The sequence below is a fragment of the Ranitomeya imitator genome, chromosome 3 (genome assembly GCF_032444005.1).
Source record: "Ranitomeya imitator isolate aRanImi1 chromosome 3, aRanImi1.pri, whole genome shotgun sequence".
Classification (NCBI taxonomy): domain Eukaryota; kingdom Metazoa; phylum Chordata; class Amphibia; order Anura; family Dendrobatidae; genus Ranitomeya; species Ranitomeya imitator.
Genome location: NC_091284.1, coordinates 227,338,439 through 227,352,986, shown reverse-complemented (window position 1 = coordinate 227,352,986; position 14,548 = coordinate 227,338,439). Strand labels below are relative to the sequence as shown.

Below are 14,548 nucleotides of genomic sequence, written 5' to 3'. Positions count from 1 at the left end.
CTACAGATTTCACTTGATATTTCTGCCCCCCAAAAAAGGGGACAAACTGGTCATTTGAAAATCCACAGCATGCCCTCAAATCCACACTGATTGTATTGATATTGTAGTGTAAACTGCCACAGGTTTTCTGCGCCATGTCTGAACATAGCCTAATGACTATATATTTTGTGACAACTTATGACATCAATAGAGGAGGAACTCGGTAACACTATCACCAAATGGAGAACGTATGTCTGGAGAATGAACTGTATAGACTGTACAAATTACTTTGTAGGCATTAACTAAATGCTGGCTGTCATTATTATCCCAGCTTTCTAGGTCATGTACTTAATGAATCTAGGTCCTAGTATAAAAATACTACATCCGTGATTTACATCTGGAGACCCCATACACGTGACTAATACATAGCGTTCCCCCAGGGGCTTTACGCTGTAGTGCAGTGACCTGGATTTTAGTCTCCTTTACCATATCATTTACTCTGGATCTTCTCTCCTATAACACATTCACTGCTGGACACATTCATTCTTCTCACAACCTGCCAGCCTTTTACAATCACATTGTAAATGAAGAATGCCTTTGTAATACAAGGGCAGAACACTTTTTTTTAAAAACATTGAATGTGTCACTATAACAGCCATCATTATCCCCCTAGGTAACATGATGGCTAGTCTTAATATTTGTATTTATTTGTTATAAGGCCCAGTTTCCGCTCGCTCATGCTGTCCTTGTTGCACCGCGTGGTGAGTTCATGTAGGCGTTGGTTGCCTGGTAACCAGAACTGATCAAGCAGAGTGCTAACGACTGAGCAGATAGGTGCAATACTCAGATTAACCCCGTTTCCTTCGTTCCTCATTTATAGGAAATGCGCTTTAAAAATAACCTTGAATTATGCATTAACAAATCAATAAAGATGCAAGTTACATCCATTCTGCATTGTGGCTTAGAGCAAAGCTGTGTGTAAGAGAAACCTCAGGCTACAAAACCCCAAATTAGACAGCAAAATATTTTATTGCGAAAACTGGAATCAAGACAGACAATATCATTCTGAAACATTTGTACATTGACTAAGATGACGATTGATTGACTGTAGCGGTCACATGTTGATGTGACGACATCACTGCAGCAGGGGGATTTATCAGGTAACATAGTAACATAGTTTTTAAGGTTGAAGGAAGACTTTAAGTCCATCTAGTTCAACCCATAGCCTAACCTAACATGCCCTAACATGTTAATCCAGAGGAAGGCAAAAAAAAACCATGTGGCAAAGAGTAAGCTCCACATTGGGGAAAAAAATTTCTTTCCGAATCCACATACGGCAATCAGACTAGTTCCCTGGATCAACACCCTATCAAGGAATCTAGTATATATAACCTGTAACATTATACTTTTCAAGAAATTCATCCAGTCCCCTCTTAAATTTTAGTAATGAATCACTCATTACAACATCATACGGCAGAGAGTTCCATAGTCTCACTGCTCTTACAGTAAAGAATCCGCGTCTGTTATTATGATTAAACCTTCTTTCCTCTAGATGCAGAGGATGCCCCCTTGTCCCCGTCTCAGGTCTACGAGTAAAAAGATCATTAGAAAGGTCTTTGTACTGTCCCCTCATGTATTTATACATTGTCATAAGATCATCCCTTAGCCTTCTTGTCCACTACCTGGGCAACCCCTTTAATACAAAGTAGTCATCCTGATAAGATGAAATAAAAATCACATGCTCACCTTCTGAACCGGCGCCATTCCAATGATGTTGGGTCTCATGGGCTCATGTGACATTATTATGTCTCGTGAGCCCTGCAGACTATCAGTGGCCACTATTGAGCTCAAAAGGGGTCACTAATTTTCTGTAGGACTCAGGTGGCAAAACAATGTTACTGGAACAACGCCGATGCTTGAGTTGAGTTTGCAGGACTCTGGTCGAGAGTCCACATTGGTACCAGTCGGACCAGGGAAGTGTCAACTTGCTCAGCTGGCACGTGAATGGCAACATCCTCTGTGCCTCTTGTTATTACTAGATCCCCACAGCATCATAACGTGTCTTGCGCCATGTTGTCATAATGGCATGGGATCCAAATAGTCATAAGCGGTACACAGGATGCCAGCATTCAAGTGCTGGCGAAGAAGTTGGTGTAGCTGCCATGGAGTACGGATGCTGACTTCAGACCTGGTTCTGTGGATCTTTTTACTCTACTCTGGGCAGAGCGCATTATCATACTGAAAGTGTTGTCATGAGTTTGAACTACAGCAATGTTTGAGTTGGTAATATATGGCAAAATAACGTCCACAAAAATGCAAGAAAATTGCCCAGAAATAAGCAGACCACCTTCCTCAGTTGCTCTTTGGTCTAGTTCTGATGCTCACATTCCCATTAGAAGCACTTCTGGCACTATCTGTATGTGTCATGTATTGAGTCTCCTGTGTATTTCTGTAAGATGCAGCTTCATATTAGTTGCAATTATTTTATAAACTAAACCAGCAAACTACTGTAAGCTTTACTTTCCCGATGTGATGAATAAGACATCCCTCCCTCGCAGTATGATTCTCTTCACACGTAATTAACCACAAGCGATATGTAAACTTTAACTTACAAACCCTGTAAGAAGTTAGTGAAATCACAATGTTCTATGTTGACAGTATGGGCTTGATTCATTAAGGTGTGTGTGGCTAAATTCTAGTGTAAAACACTTTAAAAAGTTGCAAAATATTTGCCAACTTAGAAGCTGTTGTAAAGGTTTTTTCAAGTTTTGATGTTTTCAGTCAGTCTAACTCAGTCATGACATTTTACATATGTTTAGTTGCGTAAAATTTGACAGAAATATATTCCAGTCCTTGACTGGAGTACATCACTGGGCACTTGTAACACACCAATATATTATGCGCGTATGCATCTTACTCCTGAACGCCCTTATACTAAGAATAGTGTGGACAATGCTGGTCTTAATGAATTGGCCCCTATGGGTGATGAATTTCTTATTGGTATACATACTAGACTGCTTAAACGGAACCTGTCTCATTGGAAAATGCTAGTAACTTACAGATATAAAGCTAATTGCAGATGTATAGAGTTACAATGTTGCCTGTTCACCTCACTGAAAGTGCAGTTATGCTAAAAATTACAGATCTCTCCATTCTTTATAGGTGTAAAAACTAGCAAAATCGGCAGTGTATGAAATACTTATTTCCCCCTCTTTATTTCCTCCCAGCTGTTTTTCAGTCATATGGCGGTGCACGTAGCTGCTATAGTCACCATTCTCAGCACCATTCACTATACTGTGCATTGCAGCAGTAAGCACGTTTGGCACTTTCATTGACAGCTTGTTCTGCAGTGCATACGCACAGAACCCGCTGTCAATCAATATGCTGGAGCATGCTTACAGCTGCTGTTCCCAGTATAGTGAATGGTCACTTTACCCACTGCCCCATGACTGAAAGCCGGCAGCTTCAGGGAAGAAATAAGTTCATTTTCTCTTAGTAGCCGCACTTTCAGTAATTTGACTGGGCAGCGCTGTAAAGCTATAAATCTGCACATTAACCTATAACTGCAGGTAAATAGCATTTTCTACGGTGATAGGTTCCCTTTAAAGATGTTGCTTTTTTTGTCACGACTTCAGAAAACCTCAGCCACAACATAGGAACGCAACCTCCAGAATGTTATCCAGATCCTAGAATAACATTACTAATAGATTTTTTTTAGCAAGGAAACTTTGCATCAGCATCTGTCAGAACAGAGAATGCAGCATTTTGACAGTTGCAGCGCATTGTCTGTGAATAAAGAAACAAAATGTTCTAAAGGGAGATTGAAAAGGGAAACTGAATTGTCCTTACTTATGAAATATGCAAGGAACAGTGGGTCTTATTCCTGTGATACAGGTTATAAATTGAATTAGTGCTCAGTACCAGTATCTTCAAAGCTCTTTACTTTCTCAATTCACAGCTTTAGCTTCAGCCTTCATTAGGAATACTCCAAGGCCTTTATCACTTTCGCACGTTCTTTAACCACATGCACACATTCAGTATTTGGTGAGTTTTTTACCTCAGTTTTTGTAAAATAAAACCAGGAGTGGGTGATAAATACAGAAGTGGTGTATATGTTTCTCTTATATTTTTCCTCTGATTGTTCCACTCCTGGTTTTGACTTACAGATACTGAGGTAAAATTCACTAAATACTCAACATGTGCTCGTGGCCTAAGTGTTTGTGTCTTAGAGTTCGTTTACACCTGGGGTGCAAAACCTTTTCTCATCCAAAGACTACAATGTCATATTGAACATATTGAATGGCTTTCAAGGGCCTCAGTAAAGCTTAAAGGGGTATTACCTTTTTATTGGCATATCAAAAATATACCGTATTTAGAGATTTAGGCTTCACTACCAAGACTCCTACATACCTGGAGAATGGGGTGCTCTTTTCCCCAAATCTGTACTCTCGAGACCCAGCAGACATAATTGTCTCCATTGAAGACTATGAGTGTTACAGCTGGCTGCATTTCACAATTCTCTTAGTGAGAGCTGGTTGCATAAGTCACATATGCTGGTCTGGAGTGATAGTTAGGGGTCAGGAAAGCCTAGTCTCTTGATGTATGAGGGACCCAGCAATGGTTACACAGTGCTCTATTCATGCTTTCCCATCTCTTCTGATTGGCAGGGTGCTACTCTTCTTCCTTTTGACATGAAAACTACTATATACAGAAGGATGGGGTAGCACAAAATGTCATGGTGGGCTGCATGTTATGCACCTATGGTTTACACATGAACCAACTGGTAGCACTAAATGACAGTCAATCAGTAACCATTGACCGATTGAGCCTGTCCATGTAGCAGACAGCACTAAACTGTACTGAATGATCTGTAATTAATCATTCTCTGTTCCTAGGCTACCATTGTCTTAAATTGAACAATGCGCTGTCGAGAACAATGATTTCTAATCAAGCTTAAAAATCATTTCTCCTGATGAATGAGCATTTTGTTTGTTTATTGGGTGATTGGCAGTCTTTTTAAACTGCTAGATTATTATAAAATGAAAGCTACTAGTGTTCACGGTAATCTTTCAGTGTAAATGCAACTTTAGGATTGGTAGAATTCCCAAGTGGTTAGAATGCCACCAATCTGACTTTTATGGTATTTTCAGAATTAACTGATAACATCATTCGACCAACTGTCCAGTTGGTCATTCGGCCCCAACTTTCTGTAGGATCATGCTAAAAGCTACCAGAACAATCCAAGAAAGCATCATGGTGACAGGTAGTAATATGCACGTTGTTGTAGTCTGAGACACTTTTGGTAGATTGTGTTAATAGTTATATTTTAGGCCAACACAATTTGATTAAGTAAGACCTCGCACTGGAATTTTTGAATTTTAGCAGAGTACCTCCTCCAATTGTTCCACTGCTTCTGGGACAGGTTTTTTTTTGTGGCCCTCTATTCCAAAGTTATATTCCCCTATAATAATGATGGAAGTTTTTCCTTTAATAAATTAGGTGCATACCACAGAAATTCTGTTGTAGAGAAAAAGCAAACCCCCATAGAGAACTTTTGTGTTATACGCCCAGTTGATTGAATTAAACATCTTTATTAATAGAGGGGCACAATAGAAAAAAAAACTGTTCTCTAATCAATGGAACATCCACTATCGGAGGAGGAATAATGTTTAAATAAAAAAAAATCAGTGAAAGGTTTATTAGAGCGGGTGTGAACAGGATGGTGACGTTCACTTGTAATCTGCCCACCCACTCTTCTGTTCGGCAGCTATTTGGAAAAGAAGCATCAGGTAAAAAAGGTTAATTGGATATCACTCAACAATGTCTGCATCATAATAGGGGTAGCAACAATGGCTGTACAAGAACTGGAAGTTTACTTTAACCCATTATCTACCAATGTCCTTTTTTTGGGACGCCTAATCTTTTGCTTCTAGCAACTAAGATTTTATAATTTTTATAATTAGGTTCAATTTTTTGTGTTGTGTTTGTAAAATGAATGTTTTCAAAATAGGAAATCATGTCATTGTCATTTTTAATTGAATATTGGGACGCTCTTTTCTGAAAAATCCGTAAAATGAACATTTCTAATTTGGCAAGCAATGGGTTAACTGCTATTTTTTAGTTTAGAACTACCAATTACTCTTGCCAATTTTTTGGATTCATTGGTTTCCATGCAATTGATTTTTAATATTATTCAGCTCCAGTACTGCAGGGATAGCCTTAACACCTTAACGACCATCGATACGCCTTTTAATGGCGGCAGTTAAGGGTACTTATTCCTCAATGTCGCTTTTTAACTGCGCTGAGAAATAAGGTTATAGTGCCCCCAGAATCAGAAATTATCTGGGGGTGTCAGCTACATGATTCGGGTCGGTTTTTACTGTCCCCAGTATTGTGATTGCAGTTATTCACCGAATAACGGCCACCGCAAAAAAAAATCTGATTTCCCATTTACACCTCCAGTCTCCCCCAGTCCCTCCGGTTCTCTCCCTAGGCCCTCGGGTTAGATCTAGGGTTAGGTTTGGGCTGGGGTTAGGGTTGGGTCTAGGGTTAGAGCTAGGCTTAGGGTTGGGCTAGGGTTAGGGCTAAAGCTAGGGTTAGGGTTGGGTTAGGGTTGAGGCTAGGATTAGAGATAGGGTTAGGGTTGGGCTAGGGTTAGGGTTGGGGTTAGGGTTGTGTTGGGGTTAGGTTTGTGGTGTTGGGGATAGAATGATGTTGGGGTTAGGGTTGTGGTTAGGATTATGGTTAGAGTTGGGATTAGGGTTAAGGGTGTGCTGGAGTTAGGGTTGGGAATGTGTTAGGGTTGGAGTTAGAATTGGGGGGTTTCCACTTTTTAGGTACATCAGGGGGTCTCCAAATACGACATGCCCCCCACCATTGATTCCAGCCAATTTTGCATTCAAAAAGTCAAACTGAGCCCTGCTATGTGCCCAAACACTGGCTTTCCCCCACATACGGGGTATCAGCGTACTCAGGAGAAATTGCACAACAAATTTTATGGTCCATTTTCTCCTGCTACCCTTGTGAAAATAAAAAGTTTGGTTCCAAAGTAAAGAATCAGTGGGATACGTTGAAGCATTCCAGAGCTATAGCATCTTAAAGTGACAGTGGTCAGAATTGTAAAAATTGGCTTGGTCATTAGGTACAAAATTGGCTCTGTCACTAAGGGGTTAATAATGCTAACTGCATTAAAAGAATTGTAAGAGTTGTAAGGTTAGTGCAAATGTATTTGTAATAAAAATTCAAATCACCATTTTCTTCAATATCTACATCCTGTCTTACATTTAAAGGGAATCTGTCAGATGATTCATCGTGCCTGTTGAGTCCCATGAATGGGAACAATTTGTGTACTTTCTATGTTATGCATTTCATTTTGCTGTTGCTAAGGATAAGCTCTGTCCTCTGAAGTTTGTCCCTTAGTCTCTCCTGTAGTTGATGATGTTAGCACTTGCTCCTCCCTTTTTCCTCATTATCAGTTTGCTGTAGCAATCTTTGGATGCACATGTATACTTCTCTGTTTGGGTTTACTCTTTCCACCTGCTGCATTGTACTTAATACAAGATTTCAGAGAATATCAACTATGTTTCTCCTGGACTCTTATTACAAGTCACTGCTAGCTGAGTTGGCACTGTCTGAGGAAGCCTGGCATGTGAGTACAACAATCATACAGTTATTAAAGGGATTGATGACCAAGGATTAAGTAGACTCATGCTGCCTTGAAGAGTCTGGATAGTGGAAAGAGTGGCCTGCCATCAAGAACAGTATACAGCTTACAATCCAGAGAAAGGAACATCTATAAAGCTAATTGTGAAGATACAGCAGCTTCATAGAGTCTGCAGGCACTGCTTGTGCTGCTTATAAATTGCAACATTGTATGTGAGCTCCACTGCAGCTAGGAGCAGAATAGCCCCTACCCTTGCATTCCTGTGTATAATGGAAAATACAGGAAGAATTTCTAATTATCTGCCTGATTTACAACAACAAGAAAAAGACACAGGATCTCATGCATCCTTCAGTGAAAGATACAAACGCTTGACTAAACCTACATGGAAAGTCAAAGACAACCTAGAAACCGCCAAATGTGAATTATTTTCCAGTGTAACTTCCCTATGGGAAAGGTTGCAGAATCAAGTGACTGTCTTATCTATGCTTGGTGCTCATGAGTTACCACCAGAGGGAGCACTGGAATGATTGTACTCAGCATACCAGTCTTTCAAGGACACTTCTGAGAAATATACCTCTGTCTTGGTGAAACTAAACACGCCAGTGTCTCAAAAGGAACTTCAGAGCTTTCAACAACTCAATTCTGAACAAGACTGCAATGTTAACGACATTGTGACTATGAGACACAAACAAGACATAGACAAGAGACTATGTACTAAGCCAAAATAACAAACCACCAATCACCACTAATGTTCCTGTCAGTTCCGACACTTCTCCAAGGCACCAAGATGCTCATCTACCTGCAACTCCCAGCATTCAAGGTCAGTCCAATGCACAACCAATGCCCAAACCTTAAGGTACCGTCACACTAAGTGACGCTGCAGCGATACCGACAACGATGTCGATCGCTGCAGCATCGCTGTTTGGTCTCTGGAGAGCTGTCACACAGACAGCTCTCCAGTGACCAACGATCCCGAAGTCCCCGGGTAACCAGGGTAAACATCGGGTTACTAAGCGCAGGACCGCGCTTAGTAACCCAATGTTTACCCTGGTTACCGTTGTAAATGTAATAAAAACAAACACTACATACTTACATTCCCGGTGTCTGGTCATGTCCCTTGCCTTCAGCTTCCCGCACTGACTGAGCGCCGGCCGTAAAGTACAGCTTTGACGTCACCTGCTAATCAGGTGGCTTGGACCACATTCCACAGAGTGAATCAAGAGACTCAGATCTGCTTACCTCAGCGATCCAGCAGCTGGTCTCACGACCGCATAGGACAGAATAGCGAAAGGTTTCGGCACTCCTGAAGCTATAGAAGATGAACTGCTCAAACAAATTCTGGCCAAGACAGACAGACATCTACCTGGCCTCAGCTACCAGGACGTGGGGTGAAACCTATAGTCGCCAAGCTGCCATATAATGTGCAAGAAAGGTGGACTATGCGAGGGACAAGATATAAAAATGAACACCAGGTGTCCTTTCCTCCATTCTCTAACTTCTGCAAGTTCATCAAAGACATTGCAAAGCATAAGGTTGACCCACCGGGGCAGAGCATTATCCGCTCCCAAATATGAGAGGACTTGTCAAATTGATATAAAACCTGGAGGCCCAGTATTGGTAAAAAAGACTGACGTTCTTTCCACACCAGCATCAGTTAATGATGAGGGGGACAATGGTGAAAGAGTCGAGAATCCAAACTGTCAGTGTCCCATCCACAAGATGCCACATCCGCTGAAGAAATGTATCGGCTTCAGAAAGAAACTGTCCAAGAACGCAAGGAGCTTGTAAAGAAGTTTGGAGTATGCTTCAGATGTTGTGCTTCAACAAAAACACCTTGCTAAGGATTGTAAGGTTACAATCAAGTGTATGGAGTGTTACAGCGAGGACCACGTACAAGCGCTTCATCCATCCCAGCTTAACCCTACCCCTTTCTCCTTCTCCCACCACAAGCCATGGTGGGGAGAGTACATGCCAAACAGCAAGTCATCTCACAGTATCTTCATCATGCACAGAAGTCTGCAGAGAAGGTCTTTGGGGCAAGACTTATGCGAAGATTTGCCTGGTAAAGGTGTATCCCAAGGGTCACCCAGAAAAGGCCATGAAAGTGTATAGCATCCTGGACGATCAGAGCAATCGATCACTAGCAAGGTCAGAACTTTTTGATCTGTTCGATTTAAAAGGAAGTGCCTACCCCTACACCTTAGGCACCTGCAACAGTACCTCATAAGTTTTCTGAAGAAGGGCCAATGGTCTCATGGCAACGTCTCTTGAAAATACCATAGAAATACCTCTACCCACACTCGTTGAGTGCAATCAGATACCAACATCGGAAGCCGCTCTTGATCACCCTCACATATAGACTATAGCCAGCAAGATTCCAGCTCTTGATCACAACACAGAAATCCTGATTCTACTTGGGAGAGACATCCTCCATTTACACAAGGTACGTCAGCAAATCAGCGGTCCTCACAATGCACTATTTGCTCACCGCTTTGACCTAGGCTGAGTGATCATGGGAAACGTCTGCGTGGACAAAATGAAGAGACCTAATGCTATCTTCTCCTACAACGTGCGCATCTTGCCAAATAGTCGCAGCACTCATTTCCAGCCATGCCCACATCATTACTCAGTGAAAGAGAAACTGAGCGACACCAAGTGGCAACGGCCACCATTTGACAGTGCAAACACACACCATTCCTGGGACGACGACCTCGGGTCAATGGTATTCAATTCCACCAGTGAAGACATCAAGTTGGCACCCACAAGAGAAGATAAGGAATTTATATGGGTTATGGACAAAGAATTCGCGCAAGACAACTCCAACAGCTGGGTGGCTCCGTTACCCTTTCGTTCTCCAAGACCAAGGTTGGCAAACAATCTGCAGCAAGCAACAGCAAGGTTCTCTACTCTAAAGCACACTAAAGGTCTTAGAACAACTCCAAGTTCCACGTTGTTACTCTGTAAAATCTTCTTCAGTTGCCACCAGAAGAGAAGTCCACATTTTCTCTGACGCATCTACAGAAGCCATAGACAGGGTAGCCTATTTGAAGACCTTGGGAGCGCACAATGAAGTGCACTGTGGTTTCATTCTAAGTAAGGCCAAACAAACCCCTAAACCTGCACACTCAGTACCAAGGCTTGAACTATTTCTTCCGCAGTATTGGCGGTAGAAATCGCTGAAGTAGTGAAAGATGAAATGGACATTGCAATTGATTCCTTTACATTCTACACAGATAATAGAGTGGTACTTGGATATATATAACCAAACAAAACAATTCTACGTCTTCGTGAGTATTAGGGTAGAGCGCATCAGACGTTTTGCTACTCCAGAGCAGTGGCATCACATCCCCTCTGACCTAAACCCAGCTGACTGTGGAATGAGACTCACAGCTGCATCCAAGCTCGGTGACAACATATGGCTGACACCTCCAAGTATCCTATGCGAGGATACCTACGATAACTACGTCAGCAACGCATATGAGCTGGTGGATCCAGAATCTGACAAAAAAAGTTAGGCCAACTATCTCCACACACTATACTTCAATGACATCAAGGCTGAAGTTGAAACCTCATGGATTTGAACGCTTCTCAAGATGGTCATCCGCCGTACGAGCTGTGTTTCATCTTACTCACATCACTCATTGCTTTACCAAAGACAAGTCTTCAGGGTGCCACTGCTGGCACATGTGCATGTCTCCTACCGTTGAAGACATGGAACAAGCTGCACAAGTTATCATCAGGTAAGTACAACAAGAAGTATATCACCATGAGATTGACAGTATTATGAAAGGTGTCAACCTCTCCAAAACCTGGACCCAGTGCTCGATCACAGCAAACTGCTGAGAGCATGCAATCGCATAGGGAAATCTGGACTGTATGATAAGGAACAGAACCCTATTATCATCCCGGGTCGGCACTACATGGCTACTCTGTTAGTTCGGCACTATCACAAACAAGTACAGCATCAAGGCAGACAGCTTACCGAAGGTGGCATCAGGTCCGCTGGTTTTTGGATCGATGGAATGAAGAGCTGTGTCTCCTCCATGCTTCATAGATGCGTTAAGTGCCAAAGATTAAGAGGAAGACATCAGTACCAGCAGGTGGCATATCACCCCACACATCGTCTAAGTACAGATCAGCCATTCTTTTATGTCGGGGTAGATGTCTTCGGTCCTTAGTCGGTCATTACTAGGAGAACTCATGGTGGAGGTGCAAACAGTAAGCGATGGGCTGTTCTATTTACCTCTCTCAATATCCGTGCAGTTCACATTGAGGTTATCGAAGCCATGGACTCTTCTTGCTTCATCAATGCCCTAAGAAGATTCTTTTCCATCCGTGGGCCTGCTACACAACTCTGGTCTGACTGTGGAACTAACTTTGTAAGGGCTTCCAAGTAATTGCAGTTAGACAACTTCTTGACCAATAACGGCTGCATCTGGGTGTTCAATCCTCCACACTCATCACACATGGGTGGATCCTGGGAATGTATGATTGGAATTGCACGAAGAATTCTTGATTCCATGTTGCTGGACCACAAGCTTCCTCTCACCCATGAAATGCTGGTCACATTCCTCGCAGAGGTGTCAGGTATAATAAATGCCAGACCTTTGGTTCCGGTATCATCCGACCCCGATGCTCCAATGATTCACACACCAGCTACTCTCCTTACGCAGAAGAATGGAGCTTTTCCAGTCCCTCATGGAGACTTTGATCACATAGACATTTTCAAACATCAATGGAAGCAGGTAAAACATCTGTCTAGTGTACTGTATTCTGGCACCGTGGGAAGACTGAATATCTGCTTCAAAACCGTCACAAATGGCAGGAGCCAAGTCCTAACCTGCAAGAAGGAGATCTCAACATTTTAAAGACAACGAGGCTCATCGTAACCACTGGCCGATGGGTCTTATCACCAAGGTTGTGCCCAGCGACGTCAGGAAGACTCAGAAGGTAGAAGTCAAGGTGACAAAAGGGGGTTCAACTCGAATCTTATTTCGCCCAGTCCCTGAACTTGTGCTACTTCTACCGAAGGAGGACATCACAAGACTGAACATTGTTGCTGGACTCCATCACGGCAGGGAGCATACTTCCTCATACCCCAGCCGTGTTAGGACATAAATCACTCGGTGTGCAACTGGACTTGAACACTTCTCCATGGATTAAATGTTACTATTTGATTGTTGGGTTGGTGGAAGAGTTGGCTTGTTGCGGCTTCCCCAACCCGAAGATGGGTTTTTCTACTGAACTCATACTCATTTTTTAGTTTTTATTCAAGGACTACGCGTTATTGTTGAAGTATGGACTTGACTTGTTGCATTATTGCTGCATCTCTTTTCAGGTTCCATTTCGGCTTTGGACAGCAATGAATTGTCACATCTTACAGAGACATTGTGAAATCTGAAAATTTCAGACGGGGAGTGTTGTCTCCCATGAATAGGAACGCAATTAAAGATAAAGCCGTGTGCACTACTACTAGTGGTGCCCAGGTAGGTTCCCACACCATGTGATACTAAAAAAAAGAACCTGGCACTCAACTTAATGCTTGTGAGATTTAAATCGTAGTAGCCAAAAAACGTTTCGGTCCTATATCTGGACCTTCATCAGTTACGCTTGTCAAGCGGGGATTCCGTGTCTGGACACAAGCACAGCACCTATCAGCGTGAATAAGTCCATTCTGTGTGCCTAAACCTATCTGCGCAAATACCAGACGCAGACCATGCTGTGCCTTATATGACACTACAGTTTCACTTTTTTCATCATAGTACGTAACTGATGAAGGTCCAGATATAGGACCAAAACGTTTTTTGGCTACTACAATTAAAATCTCACAAGCATTAAGTTGAGTGCCATGAATAGGAACAACTTGTGTATTTTTTATGTTATGCATTTTGTTGTTGCTAAGAACAAGTTCTGTCCTCTGAAGTTTGTCCTTTAGTCTCTCCTGTAGTTGATGATGTTAGCCCTTGCTCCTCCCTTCTTCCTCATTATCAGTTTGCTGTAGCCATCTTTGGATGCACGTGTATGCTTCTCTATTTGGGATTACTATTTCTACCTGCTGCATTGTACTTAATACAAGATTTCAGAGAATATCAACTCTGTTTCTCCTGGACTCTTATTACAAGTCACTGCTAGCTGAGTTGACACTGTCTGAGGAAGCCTGGCATGTGAGTACAACAATCATACAGCTATCTAAGGGATTGATGGCTAAGGATTTAGAGACTCATACCGCCTTGAAGAGTCAGAATACTGCCCAAACCGTGGGTTGGACTGATAGAAGCTGCAGTGGACTAATCTTGTAGTTTTCAGCGCAAACTTTAAACTATGATTTCTTTGAAACATTTCATACAAATAAATCACAGACTGCAAGCACAAAGCCAGGCCCTGATTTCTGCTGTCCCCAGTTTGAAAAGTTCCCTTTAAGAATGTGTGAACATTGATATGGATGGTGATTTGAATCCACACAACGTGATATGTATATCAATATGTTCTAATTATAACATTTAAATTCTTTAAAATGCACCAAATTTATCATAGTAGCTCGTGCTATTTGATAAATCTGTCTAATTTTAAGAGTAGTAATTCACATAAAATTCAAAAACCATCACAAAAAAAGAAGCCATATTTACCAACAACTGGACACAATATTAATGGAAAAGGCCTGCATGATAAAGGCGGGGGCAGCACATTTGCAAAATACTGATGAAACAACCACTCACACACCTACCATTCATGGAGGGGGTAGCTGCTTAGTATTAGAAATGCACACAGATGAGGATTACATAGTGCATCAATCACACAGATATGGCGTCTGGCTTACTGCCTCTTGGTCACGCACATCCTATTAGATCAGGCGGACCGTGCAGTACTATGTGTCTTTTGACCAAAACATCAACCAATATCTCATGC

The 14,548-nt window shown here is 42.0% G+C and overlaps 1 protein-coding gene across 4 annotated transcripts in view; it reads left to right on the top strand.

Moving 5' to 3' along the window:
* The window catches only part of KLHDC8A (kelch domain containing 8A), a 119,311-nt gene that overhangs the window by 41,720 nt on the left and 63,043 nt on the right, over window positions 1-14,548 (top strand). For 2 of the 4 annotated variants that reach the window (XM_069756218.1, XM_069756215.1), the window contains one exon: window positions 12,981-13,128. The exons of the other annotated variants lie outside the window; for them this stretch is intronic. The gene's annotated coding sequence lies outside the window, so the exon portion shown is untranslated. The remainder of the gene's footprint in view (window positions 1-12,980; window positions 13,129-14,548) is intronic. 4 annotated transcript variants of the gene reach the window in all.